The sequence below is a fragment of the Rhea americana genome, unplaced genomic scaffold, assembly GCF_003343005.1.
Source record: "Rhea americana isolate MKP2758 unplaced genomic scaffold, rheAme1 scaffold_189, whole genome shotgun sequence".
Taxonomy (NCBI): Eukaryota; Metazoa; Chordata; class Aves; order Rheiformes; family Rheidae; genus Rhea; species Rhea americana.
This window is the reverse complement of record NW_028186027.1, coordinates 130,357-149,621: the sequence shown is the minus strand read 5'-3', so window position 1 is coordinate 149,621 and position 19,265 is coordinate 130,357. Positions and strand designations below refer to the sequence as shown.

General features: G+C 40.2%; 1 protein-coding gene across 8 annotated transcripts in view; it reads right to left on the bottom strand.

Annotated features, from left to right (window-relative positions):
* The window catches only part of TNS3 (tensin 3), a 304,187-nt gene that overhangs the window by 224,207 nt on the left and 60,715 nt on the right, over positions 1-19,265 (bottom strand). The window contains exon 1 of one of the 8 annotated variants that reach the window (XM_085302208.1): positions 13,632-13,656. The exons of 6 other annotated variants lie outside the window; for them this stretch is intronic. The gene's annotated coding sequence lies outside the window, so the exon portion shown is untranslated. Of the gene's footprint in view, positions 1-493; positions 512-13,631; positions 13,657-19,265 lie in introns of those variants that run through there. One more of the 8 variants, XM_085302217.1, reaches the window with a different exon arrangement.

Here is a 19,265-nt window from a genome sequence, read left to right as displayed (position 1 = left end):
CTCCGCTCCGCTCCCCTCCCCTCCGCGCCCACTTGTTTCTTTTTCTTTCACTCCCTACGCGCGCCCCGATCCCGGCTGCGGCAGGAGGCGGGGAAGCGCCGCGGCCCGCCCGCGCCTGGMCCGCGGCCCCCTCACTTTGAGGGGGCGGGGGAGCGACACCCCGGTGAGGGACGGGGGGGGTCGCCGCCGCCCCCCACCCTCTCGGGGCTCCCCCCCGGCCGGCCGCTGCCGCAGGTACACGAGAAAGCGCCTAAGCAGGCGCGGCGGCGGGGGAAGGTGCCCAGGGGGCTCCAGAAGGATCCTCTCAAGGGCAGCGGGGGTGGCGGCCGCCGCGGAGGCGCCCTGCGAAGCACGCTGGGCGGGCAGGGCGGCGGCGGAGCGGAGGCCCCCGCGTCCCTCACCGCGGCGTCCGGGCGAGCGGCGCCCGCGGACACGAGAAACAAGGGTTCGCGCCTTCCCTGCGGCAGAGGGGGAGCTCGGTCCCCGAAGTTACCTGAGGCGCTTTCCTCGCGGGAATAACGGCGTACGCGCCGAGGCACAGGGGGATTTAATTAACAGGATTGAGAGGCCTAACCCAGATCGTGCTATCAGCTGATGGTTGGGGCCTCTCCTGGGGGGTGGATGCGCATTGCTACAGACAAAGGAAACGGCCCGATCATCCCCCCTTGCCGCTGGGGCAGGGAGCAGAAGAGCAGTTGCCGTACCGACTTGACCGCTTTGTAGCTCTTCTTCCACAGCCACAGATCCAGAACCAAGGTTGTGGATGTGCTTCCTAAGCAGGAATAGATACAGAGGCAAGATTTACAGCCCGTCCTACCCCTAGGCATTTCCTCCTGGCCGATTTAGGCAATACAGCGCTTAACATCTGTAAATTCATTTCTTGGGGGCCGACCTTCCCCCTCAAAGCAGTGGGCACTCAGCTCAGGCWGGGCTTCAAAGCTTTAAGTCTACTTTTTGCAGTGCTTCACGTTACGGGGATAGGCGGAAAGGTGAACGCGTGGAAGGTAATGACATCCAACTACTTACTGAGAGCAACACAAGTGCTGGGCAAACAGAAGACACACTAGGTCCCAGAAGTGCTTACAGCCTCATTTGCACAAAAACTATACGGTATTGCTGGGAAAACTCCAGCATRTTTAGAAGGCAAACATAATAAAAATCCTTTATTCACCATCACATCTTAAATCTCTTCTTTCTGTGTTCCAGCTGGAGAAGGAGAACACATGTTACAGACCTTTTAGACACATGCATCTCGCTGTTCTCAGAAACACAGTTTCTCCCTAACCTTCTGCTGGATCAGTGCCATCTGCATGACTGCACAATATGGATTACGCTTAAATAATACCTAATGTGTCCCTAAATCAAGCTGAGAGACTCTGGGAATGGGATCAATCTCTTAATCAGCAGAGCACAGGTGTACACAATCAGCCACTTCAAAGCCTTGCTGAGCCTCACAAAATTTGGAGTTTTCTTAAAGTTCCATTACACAGACCACATGATTACCTGAAAATTTCATCACTGATTAAAAGAGAAAAACAGGATTACAATCATATTCTAGTTTTCAAGGTTGCAGCAGAACTTTCAAAAGTTGAACTCCAAGGACTCCAAAAACAGAAGGCAAAAACTATTATATTTAAAACATTTAAAACTAGCAATGTGCTTTTGAATTCTGACACACGATTTYGATATGTCTGAACTTTGGCAGTACTGCATTTGTATACAGTATTAGCTCCCAGATGCACATATTTTTGTACAGAAATGGCACAAACAAAAAAAAAGTTATTTTTGCATACCATCTGTGATACCATATGAAGACTCATTAAGTTCAATATGTAGAGCTAYTGCCACAGCATTAGCTTAGCATAACTACATGTTGTTTGTATATTAGAAGCACAGCTTTCACAAATAATTAGGGAACTGAACATACAAGAAATTATTATTAYATTTGTATACTGAATTCTTCTCCTCCTTACTTTTGCTATGAACAGGGAAGAGCAGGAGGGGAGGGAGAAAATCTGTGTGTCTATGCTTTAAAGAGCTCTGATCATATTTGAACCCACCCAGAGGTGCAGTCAATGACTCCAAGTTAAACATTCATCTCAGACACACACTGTTGAATCAAGGAGTCTGCTGTGCGAAGGGRGTTGCTAAGCTAAACTACTAATCAAAAGCAGGTAGTGTTGTACTTTAATGACACTGCAAACACTTAAAAATTCCAAAGAACAGGGTAACAGAAGTGACTCATATCTTTTACAGGCTGGAGGTAATTTGCCCCTGATTTAGATTGGCACTTYATTCTTCGTGATGCCTACAGAAGCAGCCAAACTTGAGTAATGTTTTAGTTACCTAACTACAACTTCTTAAATCAGAATGCAGAGGGACAACTCATTTCATCATCACTGAGCTACTTGTTAGAAAGCAAGAAGTTGGAGAAAAAGTTATGCAGAAATCAGGGCACAGAATGAAAAATGAGCTTCAGTCATATCTACATGTTGCTATTTTGCTTAGACAACGCAATTCCAAACCAGAATAGTATTCTTTCCATGTACATACAATATATACAGATATTGATGACATAWGTTAGGTTTATAACCGCTCGTAAGGCATACAGATGTGCATCACATTTGTGTCAAGAATACGTGACAGATACCAATTTTCCTTTGAGCAAGGCTCCCAAAACTTGGTACACTTTCAAAACAGAACATTTAGTACAAATTTGTAATCTAACAGATTACAGTGTCAGAGATCTCTAAAGAATAGCTTCTTTGGAGTTTCTTTAATGATTCTTAACATATACAGTAGCATAAAAATTTACAGTGTTTCATAAATGTCACCCCAACAGCTAAGTATTCTGGCATGCCCAGCAAACACTGAAGTCCAGCCTGCACCACAGGCCCACTATTTTTTATGCAACATTTTTATTTTTCCACAGTACAATTTTACCTTCCATTGGTACGGCCTCTTTGTGGATAATGAAGAAAAACAGTAAAGTTTTATCCTTCTACAATATTTTAGGATGGCAATGTTGTAAAATATGTACAGAAAGAAAAGTACATTATACAAATAAAAAGACATCCAATCAATTCAATAAGAAGATCAGCCCTGATCTGCATAAATCTGACTTACAGCAAAACACTCAAGTTCCCTCAGGAGAAAAAAATATGATTTGTGGATTGCTCTGCAAATACAAATGATAATCAGCACTTCAGAGTACTGCCAAAATTTGCATTAGTTTCCCAGATAAGCAGTTTACCAGGTTTTCTTTCAGAGCACTTCTCTATGCATCTGCAAGTTAAGCAGTTCCTGGAACCCACTGCTCTGTTTTTGAGAAGATTGCTAGGAAACTATCTTACTCAGATGCTAGCTAGTCTTAACAAAACACAGTGTGAAACAGTTTCAAACTTAGCCTGGACTTCAGGTTTAAAATTATTTCCATGAGCAATCAGTGCAAAAAGCACTAAATAACAGTACTTAGGTTTTTTTATTTGCAACATGAAAAAGCAGAGCTCTGTGGTAACAAGGCTTTTGTTTTCTTTCATTTTCAGTAAAACAAATCCAGACTTAAATCTGAAATGCAGTACAAGTGATAATCAACTCATTCATGTATTGTTTACAGAATTATCCTTGCATATGTCAACTGTGGGCATTAAGCCACTATTTCATATATATTTCAAGCTACCAGTTGACTTGATATTTAACCTCATGTTGTACCTTCTAGGAATCAACCCACAACAYCTGTGTTCCAGCACAGATTTAGTGGTACAGATCATGATATCTATCTATTGTGGTCAAAAAGCTCATGTTAGATCTGTTGATTCAACAGAAACACTAGTGGTGTATTACAGAGGTGACAACATGAAATCCAGATCTACATTAACCTTTTGAAACATTCAATTAGTGCRATACCAAAACAGAAATACAAAACCTCCCTCTAAACCATGTGAATGGTTTAAAGAGTCCAGTGAGCTGACAAAAATCTACGATTAATGTAATTTTCATTTCGTACTGTGATAGTTTATAGAATAAATAAGGAGCAGCATCTTGCACAACATTTCCAGCATTTTCTCCAGGTAGTAACTTACCACATTTTCCTAATAGATGATGGAATTTTGCAGGTTATCAGCTTGCAATGCAAAAGCAAGAGCATGTCTACATTGCCCACTACAGGATAGTATAGGAACACCTGAAGTAACCACAAAAAGTACAACAGGAACTACACATTTTTAGGGTAGGCTCATTTACTATCATTTTAATCATGGTATATTGTACACTGTACATGTAATTATTCATGTCATCTAATACACCTAATTCTTTGGTATAACAGAAATCTCCTGTTACTTATATTATCTGATAAATACTTTGCTATTCTCCCGTTGCTTGCAACTGTTCTTCTTTTTTAATTTGAAAGAAATAAAAAAGCATTAAAAGAAACTACACTGAAAAACACTATAATTGGCAACTTTAAAAGTGAAATTTTGAAAGCCGTAAAAAAGCCTCTGATACATCTTAGAACTGATGCCTTATATAACATATACTAGCACTAGTATATTCCAGCCAAAAATAAACTCTGAAAAATGCTTTTTCAACGTGGGGCTGGTAGTGCTAGGTGGGGTAAGCCAAACAGAAAATCAGGAGGAAAAAAGAGTTAAAGGAAAAGCAATACAGTTCTTGCATTTTGCTCTTCTCAGAACTGAATCAGATCCTATGACAGGACTCAGACAGAAGTTCCCACACAGAGATCAATTGCACAATTCTCCAACCCTTGTGACAGGAGACAGTGAAGAATCAAATGCCACATACTCTATACTCGGTGCAACGTGACTGGAAATTTAGTGCAGTGTATACAAAAAAATTGCTGCAAGTGGCTATAGAAAGTTTGAGGGGAAGCAGAGAGCCAGGAGCACTGTATCATAACAGGCCTTATCAAGCTTCAGGGCATCACTGTCTATGTGTATTTTTAAAACTGGTGATTTCCATTTTTTTCTCAATGGCACAGAAGCTTCAAGATGATATATTCCCCACCATCACCACCTACGTCCTTCACCCAGCAAAACAGGCCCAACYCAGAACAACATGCAGGGGACTTTTTATTGGGAATCACCCGAGTACTTTGTGGTTAACCACTCTACACTCTAGCTGTCCACCTCCTCCAGTACTTATATGCATCCCTCAGCACATGTCCACACCAGCCCCCTGTGTCCAAGACACCAAATTCCCCAAAGCCTCTCACTGACCTCCCAGAGTGCTTGCGGTGCTCTTCAGGCACTTTCCCCCTGCCCCACATGGTCCTGCACTCCTTTGGACTTCTGACTGGTCTGGCCAGTGATACTGAGTCTTGTCCAAGACAAATAGTTTTGCTGTTGTTGGCCTTTGGGGGGTTAGTTTGGTTTTTTTGCAAAAATAGCTTTGAGACAGAATCCACTGTACAAGTGTGCCTGTGAATAATATATACACTATTTATTGGTGGAGATGGGTGGACTTCCTTAAACCAACAAGATGGCAAGCTTTATAGCATCCTACCTCCTGGTTATGCTCCACTGGTACCAGTTATCAATTACTAGTGAGGCCACATAAGTCCTTGTAGCTGAGTAGCAACAAATTGCATGTGTACTAGACCCTTCACGGAGGACAGGTTAGCCACTGCTGCCTTAGAGAATACGGAGCCAGAGAGCTGGGTTCTGCTTGTTCTTTCAGAGATTATTTTGAAAATAAGATTCTTTAGATAAGGGTAAGTACGTCCTTCAAGTACTGTAAACAGAAAATGTATTTAACACAGATTTTCCATATAATACCCCTTCTTAAGTATAGTATGCTAAGTTTCTGTAATAGATAAAACCAATGGCTTTGTACCTCCATCTTTATTCAGTGGCTCCACTGCTGCCTGGCTCCTTTTACAACCTTTCATATTCTCTTCCATTTAAGGACGTTTCCTCAGCTTTCATTACAATGTCAACTGCATGAGAGCAGGCAAGATTTGAACAACTCATCTATCATTCATTTAGATTATAGGGCTGGTGGTTTCCTTCCTCAGGGGAATGGTCTGCTTTCTAATTCACAATGGCATGATTCAAAGAAGAGCTCCCAAAGAGGGGAACCTTTCCTGTAAATGTGCATTATGAAAGGAAGATCCACCAAGACCAATTTTTTAAAAAATTATCTTCCTGTGAGTTGACGGATGTCAGCCTCGAGGGTCCAGGCACCAAAATCAGTTGCAAACTCATATATACTTTCCCCTCCACTCCCCACTCCAGYGCTTATAAATCAAAATATTCCTCTCCTCCCCACTTTGAATGATGGGAGAGGAGGAGACACATCAGTTTCAAGTCTGGGGAGCACTGATTTTGTCAATGACTTCAGGAGAGTTGCAGTAACATAAGGTACATGAATTAGTGAAAAAAAAAATCTACAGTTAACAAAAAAAAAATAGAACAAAATAGAACAGAGGAACAGCATTACTGTGTGTGTGAACATGAGACAAAAATAAGCCTGTTTTATCTTCCCAGGACTGCTACTCAGCTCTGCAAGGCAAACCAAAACYGAGAGAGTTTTGAATCAGAAGGAGGAAAAGTTCTAGCACAGCAGCAATTTTATAACACAGCAGACTACAGCTGCTATTTGTGCAATACCAGATTCTCAGCATAGCATCTGTCAAGCAAAATTTAGGAAGGAAAACTAAAAAATTCTCTCTTAGAAATCTCATCATAGGGATGGAGATTGTTTTAACAGGATTTTATTACATTTTTGGCATTTACTGCCTTGTCAGTGTATTTAATGAAGACAAAAAACACTTTCTCACAGTTCAAAATTCCAAGTAGGTTCTGAAAAGTTGCTTTCTGCTTACCTGTTAAATTATGCCACTTCTAAACAAGTAGAGACGAAGATATTATTCATTGGAAGTGGCTATTGCCAATCACATAAATAGCACTCTCCTGATATAGTTCAGAATGAAACTTCATGCCAGGTTCTCAGCTAGTATCTGCTGAATAGTCCCTTTGCCTTCAGTGAGTAGCCTGTTGCTGAATAACACATAACCTTGTCTGAGGTCCAGAGAAGAAAACAAGGATTTAGCGTCACAAGCCTTTCTCTGATTCTCCTACTAGCCCACTTGTTAAGGCACTGCTAGGTTATTTTCGCAATGCAAAACTTAATCCTCTACATCAAATTAGTCCTGCTCTATTGATGAAATGTTCCTCTGGCATAAGTATCATTTCACTGCCTCAGAAAAGCACCACTCCAAAAAAAGCAATTTCTGGACTTACATAYGGTTGCCTAGAAAATGTTAGTTTARCTGCCTCCTGTGTCAACGCTAGAAGACAGAAGTCCTATTCTTCTGTCCACATCTTCCACTAACACACCCACTTACATCTTAGATTATGCCACTTTTAAGAAAAAAAAAGACAGAGCCTTTATTCAAAGTAAGAGGCTACAGGCTACTGACTACAGCACATGCAGCAGCAGCAACAGCAAGCAGACTTCAGCAGCAGCGCGATGTTGGCCATGCAGGCCAACAACAACTCTGAGAATAAAACTTTGTTGGATAGATACAGTCTTGGTCATGCTACTGGGTTGATGGTAGGATGATGAAAAGAACCTGAACAGACCTCCTGCTCCCTTGTCAAGTATTTTTTCTCCTGCATAGGAGGTAGACCAGGCCTCCGGAAGTATTTCYTTTCTTCAGCAAATAAACTGGCAAAGTGGGGAACTCTACAAGACCTGACATCATCTCTACATCTTTTTGTGTAGACAAGTATGCATGTGAGGTAGACAGGTGCTTCAACTGACAGAACCAAAACAGTTACATCATCTCAATGTGCAGGTATCACACTTTTTTTAGGTGTACATTGTTGGTGAGGACAAAAAAGGCACAAGGTCAAACTGAAAAAACACCTGTATGAAAACAAATGGAATATTCCAAAACAACTTCTTCCTTGACTTGTTAGGTTCCTCAGCTAAGACACAGACCATATTTTCAACCTGAAAGATTGATACACCCTTGTCCCTATTTGGTATCAAAGCAATAGGCTTTGCTGCTGAAAATTAAAAAAAGACGACCTCAAACATAAATCTAATATCATCTAGATGTTTCCAGAAGGAAAAACAGGTGAACACAGAGTTGTGTTAACTAGAACATGCTTTTCTACAGAAAATGCCATTGGCATTGAGCCGCTAACATTGCCCTGCCCCCAATTTAACATTGTTAGAGTAGCATATGAGAAACAGTTGTGCCCCCTTGCAAATACCCACATATTCACAAGTGATACCACTGCTGTAAGCATGCAGACCCATGACAACCAGAAGTAACTACCTTTGACAAATCTCAAATGTAGGCTTTCCTACCTTTGCATGCTAGTCCTGTATGTTGTATAGCAGGAGCTCCTAAACTTTATACATCACTTTTGACTGTAGCAGAAGTATTGGCATGAGCTGTTTCTAGGTCCATTTAGGCACCCAAGCAAGTCCTTGACCTCTTGGGCAGAGTTTGGGAACTAGTTTGTACTATCAAACACTTTTGATCTGCTTATGCTAACAGAGCATCCTAGCACAGGCTTGGCTTGCACTGGCCTAAAGTATTGCTTCTGACAGTGCAGCTCTCTCACCTACGCAAACAACGTTAACCACACACGCAAAACTACTCATCTGCCAGGAGGCCTCCAGCTACACTGAGGGCTTCGGCAGCAGAGCTCCATCAGCTTAGCAGGGGTTGTTTTTCCTAAAAAGACTCCAAACTGATATGGCTGTGCCTTTCCAACTTTCCAACTTTAAAATGTTGAGCAAGACAAATTTATGACACAAACTCTCCCTCCCCTCACTCATAACCTTGATTTGAATTCCTTTTCTTTGCCAACTAGTTTTTAAGTCTGGAGAGTTCACATTTTCAAGCTTTTCTCCAGAACCAGAAACCTCCTTCATAATAAAGAAAACTGAGATTAATGCATTATTTATTTACCTTTAAAACATGAGCTTTACCAAAATACCAAATTATTGCAGGATCCAGGATAAAATAAACAGCACAAGTAAGCATTCACTTTCCCAAAGCTACAGGCAGAATAAATTGTTGACTCGATCAGCAGAAAGTCGCTATGGGTAGGGCATATATACTTTTTGCTAAGTCAGCAAAAAATCATACAGAACAGCTTGTGTAAGTCAATTTTATAGAGGGCCTGATCTTCCTGCCCTCCCATTATTTCAAAAGCAGCACCAGTGAGATAAGCTAAAAGTGAAGTGCTTTGGTTTCATAAGTAAGGAGCACAGAACCAAGCCTAAAAGAAGGGAAGCCATCTCATACTCAAATCTTTTGTGCAATAAGGGGAAGTTTCTCTTTTGGCTCTCAAGCTTGTGACTATTTTGGATCAGTCCTACGCCCACTGCAATAACAGAAAAATGTAGAGTGGTAGCTGAACTGTGTGACTCAGACTTTTGTGACTGCTCTTTCCAAGGAATTTTCCCCTTCTCTTCTAACACTTACTGCAATAATGTTAATTTGTTCAGTGGAGGAGAGTGGGTCTGGAAGAAGCACACTTGTTGAACTTCTYAGTTTCTAATTTAAATATACTTCATAAAAAAGAACAAAACTCAAACAATGGAAAATACAAACTAAGAGTTGTGTTCTGAGATCACAGTGTTGTATTTATAACTTCATGGAACATCTACAGCTAAGTTACAATGCTACCTTGATGCATACTATGAGTAGGTTACAGTATGAGCAGTGAATGTGCCTTTGGATACTTTAGTTAGATCTTAACAAACTTCAAGCAGCCTTTCCAGTCAAATTCAGGTAACTCAGCTGAGTGAACATAAGTAAGAAAACAGCTCTTTGGCCTATCAAAAATGGGCCTTTTATTACTGGCTCAGCAATATGGCAACTGCTGATCTTTAATGATTCATTCATATTTCTGCAGAGGGGGAAAAATCTGTGTGTGTGTGTGTGTGTATGTATGTATATATATATATGTGTGTGTATATATATATATATATGTGGGTGTGTGGGGGTGTGTGTGTGAATATACACTCAGACATACATAATCCTTGTACCATTTAACTAGATTACACAAAAAAATTTCCCCAAGGGAAGCAAGATAAGAACACATTTATTGTTTGCAAATATGGCCACAGAAACCTCAAGTTTGCACACCATGAAGCCTTGACTCTTGTGCCCTGAGGAATTGTACCAACTACTGCTCTGAAATTTATAGCTATAGAAATGGAGGGGAGATCTCTTGCTTAGCATTTTGTAATGATGATATGTCTGAAATGGAACTCAAGTCAAGAAAATGAATGCCCTTGTTCAACAAAATGTTATTTTCTTCTTGGTTTACATCTCAGCTCCAGGTTTAAACAGCAGCACATTATCCTTGCACTGTTCTGTCCAGATAGTTCAACAGCAGTTACTGGGTAGAGGTTACCTCCTCAATCAGAGAATTGGCCAATTCAATCTTTTTTGACCATTTTGAAGAAATGTCAGTATTCTAATGAAATTGCTGAAAGCCAAAAATGCTAAGTGAACATCATTTCAGTTGGATTTTCAATAATCACTCAAACCAGATACCTGTTCAGTATGAGCTAAGTTAAGGTCACAGCTTATTTTGCATAGATCACTGAACAGTATTGATCAGATGATAACAGCATTTGCTCACTACTGATCCCCATTTGCATTAGAACAGAGAGGGAAACAACAATTTACCACAATACCAGTGACATGAGGTAGAATTAAATCCATGTATTTATTCTTGCATCCAAAGCATTGCCCCATTTTCTCTGATTTATCACAATAATTCATAGAATACATATCATTTTAAAAAATACAGTGTAGTAGATTGACTCTACAGCTACATTCAACAAATTTTCCTGGTATAATATTAGTCACAACATGTGCAGATCTTGTAAGTCCCATACTGTCAGACACTGACAGCCTTCTCCACCCAAATAGTAAAAGGAACTTCTCCAGGTATTCTTTTTAGGATGAAAATACTCCCCACAATTTTGAAGTTAGGAATTTAAGAACATTCTTGTTGTGGAAAGATAAATCAGAGAATCATGTAAATAAGTATTTTCAGCTTGGACTGACAGACTGATTGATCTTGAAGAGTGCTATGGTTTGAAATAAGGTTTACCCAACAGTCACTCTTCATTTCTACTGGAATTCCTAGTTATACTTTTTGTTCTTCTAGCAGTGGAGAACCTTTGGGACCAACACTGGCCCTCATTTTTTCTGTGTTTATTGTGTTTCCTTCCTTATGGCACCTCTTTGTTATTTTCAGCTTTGGTCACCAAATGTGTAGTTACTATTACAGCTGTGGCATTTTGTAATTCATTGAAATATAGAAATATCTTAAATAGATACTACTCTTGTATCTTAAGACACACCACTGTGTGTCTTAATCCACCTACTCCAATTCAGTTTATGCTATAACCTCACATGCAACATGTCCCCTCCATTTCAATCAGTAGTGAAAGGCATAAGCAGGACAAATGAGCCCAGTGCTACACTGAGCTAACTGAGCTACAGGATAACAAAAATCACTGTGAATTAAAAGTGAAAGGGGAAGGGGAAAAAATCCACAGAAAGATAAAATATCAACCACTTTTCTTATTCTATTCACACAAGTATCTTTCTCACTAAGAAAACTTAGAGATATCAGTAACAAAATAAAGAAAGGAGTGCCAATTAGTAAGAAAAAATGGATGTAGCCATGGATGTAGCCACTGACAACATCTGGAACACAGTGTGAGCCTATCTAGCTGCATCTCAGTTAACTACATGGGAAACCACTGCCAGCATACCAGTGCCAGTACTATTAAGGACATAATTGACGGTGGATTTCCAACTTCCTTAATACAGTGGAAATGCAGATAATTATGGCTGACATTTGAGAAAAGAAACTTATTGAAAAGATGAATTTCCTTCCCTTAGGCCTCCTTTTCCAGTCAAGCTAGKGAGGCCATTCAAACATTTAACCAAATCATCCTAATTTCTGAGGCTACACTGAGAATTTTGATCTGAGAATCTCATCAGCTCCCATTTCAACCCTGCCAGTCAGCAGCTTTCTTCTCCCTGTTGCACAGATGGGACAAATGCTCACTGCCCCAGAAGGTGGATGTCTCACGGCTGCTCAGCCAGGACTGATATCGCTATTCTAACTGTTCAGGGTAGTTTGTGTAATTGTGACAGTGCTTTATAAACAAAATAGTAATGATAAAGTCATAAAGTCAAAGAAATTCAGAAGCTCCCCTGGAGTCTCTATTATTATTTAGTTCTTGTCTTGGATCACCTCTGCCACCACAAAGATCAGGTGCAATGTACAAAAGCTAGAGATGGAATTAGAATTGGCCTCAGTGGTCCAGGAAAAGCAGCTTCCTCTTCCTCATAAGACATAGTACAAAAGGAAAAAGAAGGTTTGGGGAGGAGCTGATCTGAACAGCATGAGGTATTGAAGCTAACATTTAAAGCATGCCACAAAGGGACTGAGCAGACATAAACCAGGAAAGATTCCTGACGATGGGATTCCATGCCATCAAGCAGAGACAACCCAGGAGATAAATTAAGGGCATGTGGGAGAGAGACTTCAGTCTTGGGTGTAGAAATTAAACATCTTCTATCTGGATGCCTTCCTCCATGAGTCAGGGACTGGGGGGTAAGGAAAGCATTAGGCACTCTCATATCTGTCCTCACCTGACCCACAAAAGAGATCAGCAAAGCCCAGACTGTCCTGGAGAATTTGTGAGGTGGGATTGTAATAGGAGAGATTCCAGTGTCATATGGGAAACAATGAGGTTGGAAAACAAATCAGAAGCTCTCTGTACTTCCACCTGATGAAGAATAATACCCTAACAGAGAGACTGATAAAAGAAACTGAATAATCAGAGTTAAACCAGGGTAAAAAACACTTGAACTTTTATTGTGAGATAAAATTCTAGTAGCACTTTTTCCTGTAACCTGGCTATCCTTTATATAATATGTTTAGCAAAACTAGATGGTTAAGTATGAAAGAGGATGTAAATGTGTTGAGTTTATACATACTTCTTTTAAAAAGTACCTCTCAGTGGCATCCAAACTGCTTGAGTTTTTTTTTCACATGCCTGTTACGGATCATCTCATGCAAATTTCCCAGACTYTCCTGACTCAGCTTTGGCTGGAGTTGTTCATTTATTCCAAGAAGCAATCCAGCTTACTATAAAGCATGTGCTTGTATAATACTTGTGACAAGCTGAAAGTTCACAGCAAGCTGCAGTTGAGAGGCAGCAGAGTCTAAACATCTAACATCTAGCTGCAAGAAAGCAGGTCATGAGGGCCTCACATTTTTCTTTTTTCTTTTGCTTTTAGCTTGGTCTCCTAACTATTACTTGTGAGTAACRCACTTGCTTTGTCTCTCTGATTTGYGTATCTTCTGCAGCAGCTTTTAAAGTCACAAACTTCAACCYTGTGCATAGTTTGAAGAAGGGGTACCCTCAAAATAGTCCAAATTTCCTTTAAACAGCTAGTTAGCTAAAAAACAATCCACCATAGCAGGAGCACATCCTTATTCATCATTAAAGAGCCCACTCAGGAGACTGATCTCAAGACACTAAAGCATAGGAAACCAGATTTAATTTATTTTGCTTTTTATAGAACTACATGTTTGAAATGTACTTACTGCTTCTCCTCCTTCCTTCTCCAAACCAAAGGGCATTCACTTAATTGCCTCCTCACAGTTCAAATCACAGCAAAGAAATACAGGCTTCAGCCCTAAGAGCAGGAAAGAGAAAACTAGCCTTTGCCAAAGCTGAATTCAAACACAGCATCGTCCTTAGGTGATAAGAGCAACACACATCAGCAGCTCACCTCCACCTTTCGCAGACTTGCTGAAGATTTGGCTTTTGCTTTCCCCCTCCCTCCTGCCAGGCGCCTTGGGACGTACCAGGGCAAGATGCCCTGAATTGCTCCATTCCTGCTTGGACATGGGCTCTTTCCTGCCCCCCCCCCCGCCTTCCTACCCTCCTCGCTGGGGGCAGGATCATAAATTTGGTGGGAGCCTGGGAAAGCAGAGTATCTTTAAGACAGCTGAAGTCCTGACTGAACTCTCTGCTATTGAAAATTCTCCCATTTGCTCCTTCTTCATGTGCTAAGCAGAAGTTAGCATTAAATAGCATCCTTTGAAGGAAATCTTCACCAGCTATGGTTTGTGTTGCTTTGACGAAGACCAGTATCCTCTTACAKGTACACCAGAGGGAAGATATTTTCTGTCTCTTATTGATTTCCTCTGGGTTATTACAATAGCATGGTATCTGAGACAAACAGGAGTCCCTCTGTCAGTGCTGAATGTGCTGTCTCCAACAGTTTTCAGCTCCTTTCCTAGTACCAGAGGAATTGAGGACTGTTGTATTTTCACCTATCAGACTCAGAGAGGTACAAAGTGAATCACAGCAGAGAGGTACAGGAACTAGCAGAGGGAGCCTCACTTTTTTTGAGTCAAGTGTTGGCCTTGGTAGCCAAAKGGAATGGATGGAGAGGGCCCTGGGATTAATAGTAGGGTGCTACAACTCCTTCATATTGCAGAACAGAGGCTTGGAAAGCATCACCCTTGCCCTATAGCTGCATCAGTTTTACAGCTGATACAGTGCGTCTTAAGGTGGTAGCTTGCTTACACGATAACAAATCAGCAGAAATGCAAGCTGAAAGGAGTAACAAASCAGGAATATCATCCTGAAGATCTCTGTGCTTGCAGACCCTCTGAGTCGATTCCCCTACTACAAGTCTTTCTTCACCATTGCAGCACAGTATGAAATGGCTTTGAATTAGGTAAAAAAGGAAGTTAGGCTCTTGGGAAAGTGGGGCCTGACCCAGAGAGACCTCTGTCCCCAGTACAGAAAGCCTTGATCTCATGTGAAAAAGCAAACTCTTGGTAAACCAAAGGCAGAGTATATTGTAACGGCTATAATTACCATTAATGTTTCTGTTCCTGGGGGCAATTTTTAATTGCTTATAAACTTTCTGTTTAGATTGCAGATTGGTAGATCCCAGGCTTTCTCTTTTTAAGCATTCCTATTCTCAGCACAGAAATTAGCCAGTTAAAAAAAGATACACTCTTCCAATYATAAAATTTGTTGTGATAGTTGTCATTCATTAGGATTTTGAGGTAAAAATTCGACATTTATCAGGCTGCAGGTCACAGAGGAGCTATTTAGATGCCTAAGGAAAAGATACTTGTGTTTCTCCTTGGTGGTGGATTTGCTTTTTTGGTTTTGCTTTCCTTTGAGTTCTTTTCACAGGCAATCTTAACATTGTTATTTCATGACTTATGTAATCATTATCTTAAAAACAGATAGTTTGTATAGGATTGTGTTATAGTTTGTTTTATTTTGGCTACAAAAAATAAAACAATATGTATTCACACTGAAAAATAAGGATATAAAGGATTGTAAAAGCATACACAGGGAAAGAAGAGACAGTGATGGTTAGTCAGGGAGAGCTGAAAGAATGGAGTAATAGTGAAAGGAGACCAAATTATAAACTTTTCATGATAACCACTATGAAACCATGTAAACACTAGAATATAAATGAAAACAGAGCTGGCTTAGTTAGTCATAGAATAARGAGAAGTTAGCTTTTTACTGTTTTWAAAAAAATGCTCACTTCCTCCTGAAACTTCAAAATACTTCCCAGAAATGAAAATCTAGAATAATAATGAAAAGCGTGTCCCCTGGAGTATCTTTGCAAACTCAGTCTGAAGTCTGAACTGTCAAAGCATATTCTGTTGCTTTTCCTTACAGCAGTGAGCTAAGTTTTTCAGCTACTATAAAAAGCAGAACAAGAGAAGAAACCTATMTATAGAGAGAGTTTTTACTTTTTTATGTTATCTACTCTTTGAGATAACAGTGAAAAAGTGGAAAACAGGAATATACCAGGCAACAGAAAAAACCTCAGGTAAAATACTGGTACAGGTAAATGCAGTCATGACTGGTGGAATCAGCATAAAGTCCGAAGAAAAGGAACACCCTGCATCTAACAAGAGGTGCTGGACCTAAAATACTCCTGTGAACCATCCAGCTGACTCTGTCTGGTGTTTATTCATAGGACGTCTTCCTAGTTTTGACCCTCCCCCGGGGCTATGCTGATTCTGTGCATTAATAGACAGTGTTCCCACATAGTATCCTGCCAGAAAATGGAGCAGAGAGGAAAGTATGACACTGAGAGCTCCCATGAATGCTGGAGCAACCAGCTTGATCAGCACAGATGGACCACCACTGACCTGAGATTAACACAAGCAGGGAGATAGTTATCTCTGCACCCTGCTTCCAACTCTATATGCTCAGTGCTGAAATACCATGGTTGGGTCTGAATTAAAACTAACACAGGTCCATGGGCTCAGTGATTCAGGCCTCAGCCTCCAAGAAAGCATCATTCTGTGTCTGGACTCCAGTTGGGCTGGAGTATTTACACGGTGTGGTCATGAATAACTGTCACTTTGCTCGATCTCCTTGGCTATCTGCAGATCTATGTCTGTCTGTGAGTATCTACAATGCAAGGCTAGCAGATCTGATGATTGTATATAAATTACAGCTTTTACACTGCTCTTCATTGATTGCTRAAACACTCTGAGCAACCTCTCTAAAGAGCAAAAACTTCTGTGAATTAACACAACTTGTTTTTTTAGAAAGGCAGGCTGCTTCTTTAATAAGCTTTCTTCCATTGCTGTGTGCCACACATGGCTGTGCTAAGATGCATAACATTTATCACCATTGCCACATATGTGTATTAATTTAATGTATTTTCACTGGCAACAGCAATGCTACAAATACCCACTTCTGAAGATATTCTGCAATCCTAGCGTGCAGGGTTTTGGTGCCATTTCAATGTTTTTAATCACATTGCAACAGAACGGAAAGTTTACACAGAAAATACTTACAAAATATATTAAAAAGTTGTAATTTCCTATCCAATTCTAGAGCACAGATTAAAAAAAAAGTACAAGTAAGTCTATGGTTTAGAGWCTTCTGTTGAATGCTACTGCATTTTTCCGGAAGGAGAAGGAGCTAAAGCAGAAGTAAAAAAAAGAATGGATTCTGCTCCCAGAGCACTATTCCCCCCCCCCCCAAAAAAAAACAAACAAAAAAAAGCAATATGATAACTGCTTTCTGGGATTCAGTCCTCTTTGCTTATGCTTCTTCTATTGGAGCAATGCAGTGAGTGCCTGGGAAAACGTCTGGAGAGTACTACTAGATTGTAGTGCCCTCCGGTGGCTAAAGCAACTATCATCCTCAAACTTCAGGGCCAAAGCACTTGGCATTTTATTTTGAACTTTTAGAGACTTTCCTCTTTCAACTTGCGCTAAAACAGCGACTGATACTTGGTACCCCTCTGTTCTCTTCTTTTCTCTAAACATATATGTTCTCTAAACATATATGTTGGTAGGGGCTGACTGATAGATTTTTTTATTGCCACCAGGATTAGGTCAGAGCATTGGCTGATGGATCTTCATACTACAAGGTGTTCAAATCAAATGCCGCAGCTTTGGGCAGAACAGAGGCGCTGGCTGTGTGGGAAGGAAACATGGGCCAGGAGAGGAAGCTGCAGAAGAAGCGCTCGGAGAGTGGCTACACACAGCTCGCTATGGAGGATCCAGCGCACACATGCATTTATTTCACTTTTTGTACAGATTTCACAAGAAAAATCTCAAATCACAGGTCTGAAATGGTAAAGGATAAATAGCAAAGGTTTCTGAATAATCTGTTAATGMATGGCTGTCAGGGTGAACTATGGTAATTTTATTTGTGCAGTTCAGTCTTCAGTGACGTAGGGAAGAGTATGAAACAATACTGAGGCCATATGCTCCAATAAGTATTTTCCTTTTCTACGTACAATTTTTGTTTATCTTTCTTCTTTCACTTCCCAGTGAAATATTCTGCATCCTTCTACTTTACTAGAATTTTAATCTTTCAAATAAACACAGTAACCACATTGTCTTTTTGTCTTATCACAGTCAAGGCAAACATCTTCACATATTTCTGACTTTCCACATAAGAAGGCACACGTAAGAGTCAGTTCAACCTAGACCCTGCAATGGTCTCAAATGAACACAAATAATTACACCATTTTAGCAAAGTTGTTTATACTCAAACATTTTTGTAGCAGGTCCCAACTCAGTGACTGTAGAATTTTTCAGGGAAGCAAAAAGAAAAGTTCCTAATATTTTACCTTGAAAAATTGCCACTGAGGAATACCTGTATTTATATATTAYTTTAAAATCCTGGCAGGAGTGAGTGAGTGAGAGTGTGAGTGTGCGTGAGAACAACCTTTCATTTGTCTCCTTAATAATTTTCTTTCCTTACCATCATAGATTAACACAACYGAATTAAAAGCAGTACTTTTCCCTGCTGAACTGGAAAACAAGCCCACAGTTTTCAGTGCCACCATGTAARTGTTCACAAGTCAGATGACAAAGAAACATAAAAAGAGCCCTTAATTCACATCAAATAAGAACAAGTAAGGTTTATATTTCCAGTCATGAGGGTTGAAGCTTTTGGAGATCATAATTTTGAATGTGGAGAGTTGGGGCAGTTTWTTAACAAAATAAGTTTCTTATGTAATTAATCATAAATTTCTTTTATAATTTCTGTTCCAAGACATTGTGCTCAGAACCTTCCTGTATTTGTACAAACACTCCTACAATTTGGTAAGATCTCTAAAAATCTAAAAAGTTGATCCTTAACTGATATCCAAAACAAACACACAAACCAGATACAGCTCTACTCCTCAAACACAAATGAAAAAGATGTGTTAGCGTCAACCAAAATACATTGACCTAAGAAGCTTTTCCTTCTCATCACTAAGTGTACTGACCTGCAGCTCTATCCTGACCCTATAAGAACCCAAGGGCTCTTCTCTGTAAGAAAACTAGATCTTTTATATGTTTTAAAACAAAAACATSCAAGTCTAACACAATACGCAGAAAYCATTTTACTTAACTCTAGCCAACTAAAAGCTGGCCTTCAAACTTAAACTATTTGTCTGGGCTYCTTGGCTAGTCAGAAAAGAGCAGTAGCCAATCTTAACATGGGTTGAATAAATGATCTTATAAAAGACTTAGGTAGAAAGCCCAGATTCTTAATGGACTGGATGTCTGACTTTTAGATAAATATTAATGTAAGCCAATGTACACATATTATAGAAAATTATGCAGCTTGCAGCAATTTCTCTCTTCCTGGTTTTCCATCTTACTTGCTTCCTCCCCTTTACTAAATGTTCCTTTCTCTCTCAATATCTCTAACTTCCTCAGATATTTTTATGT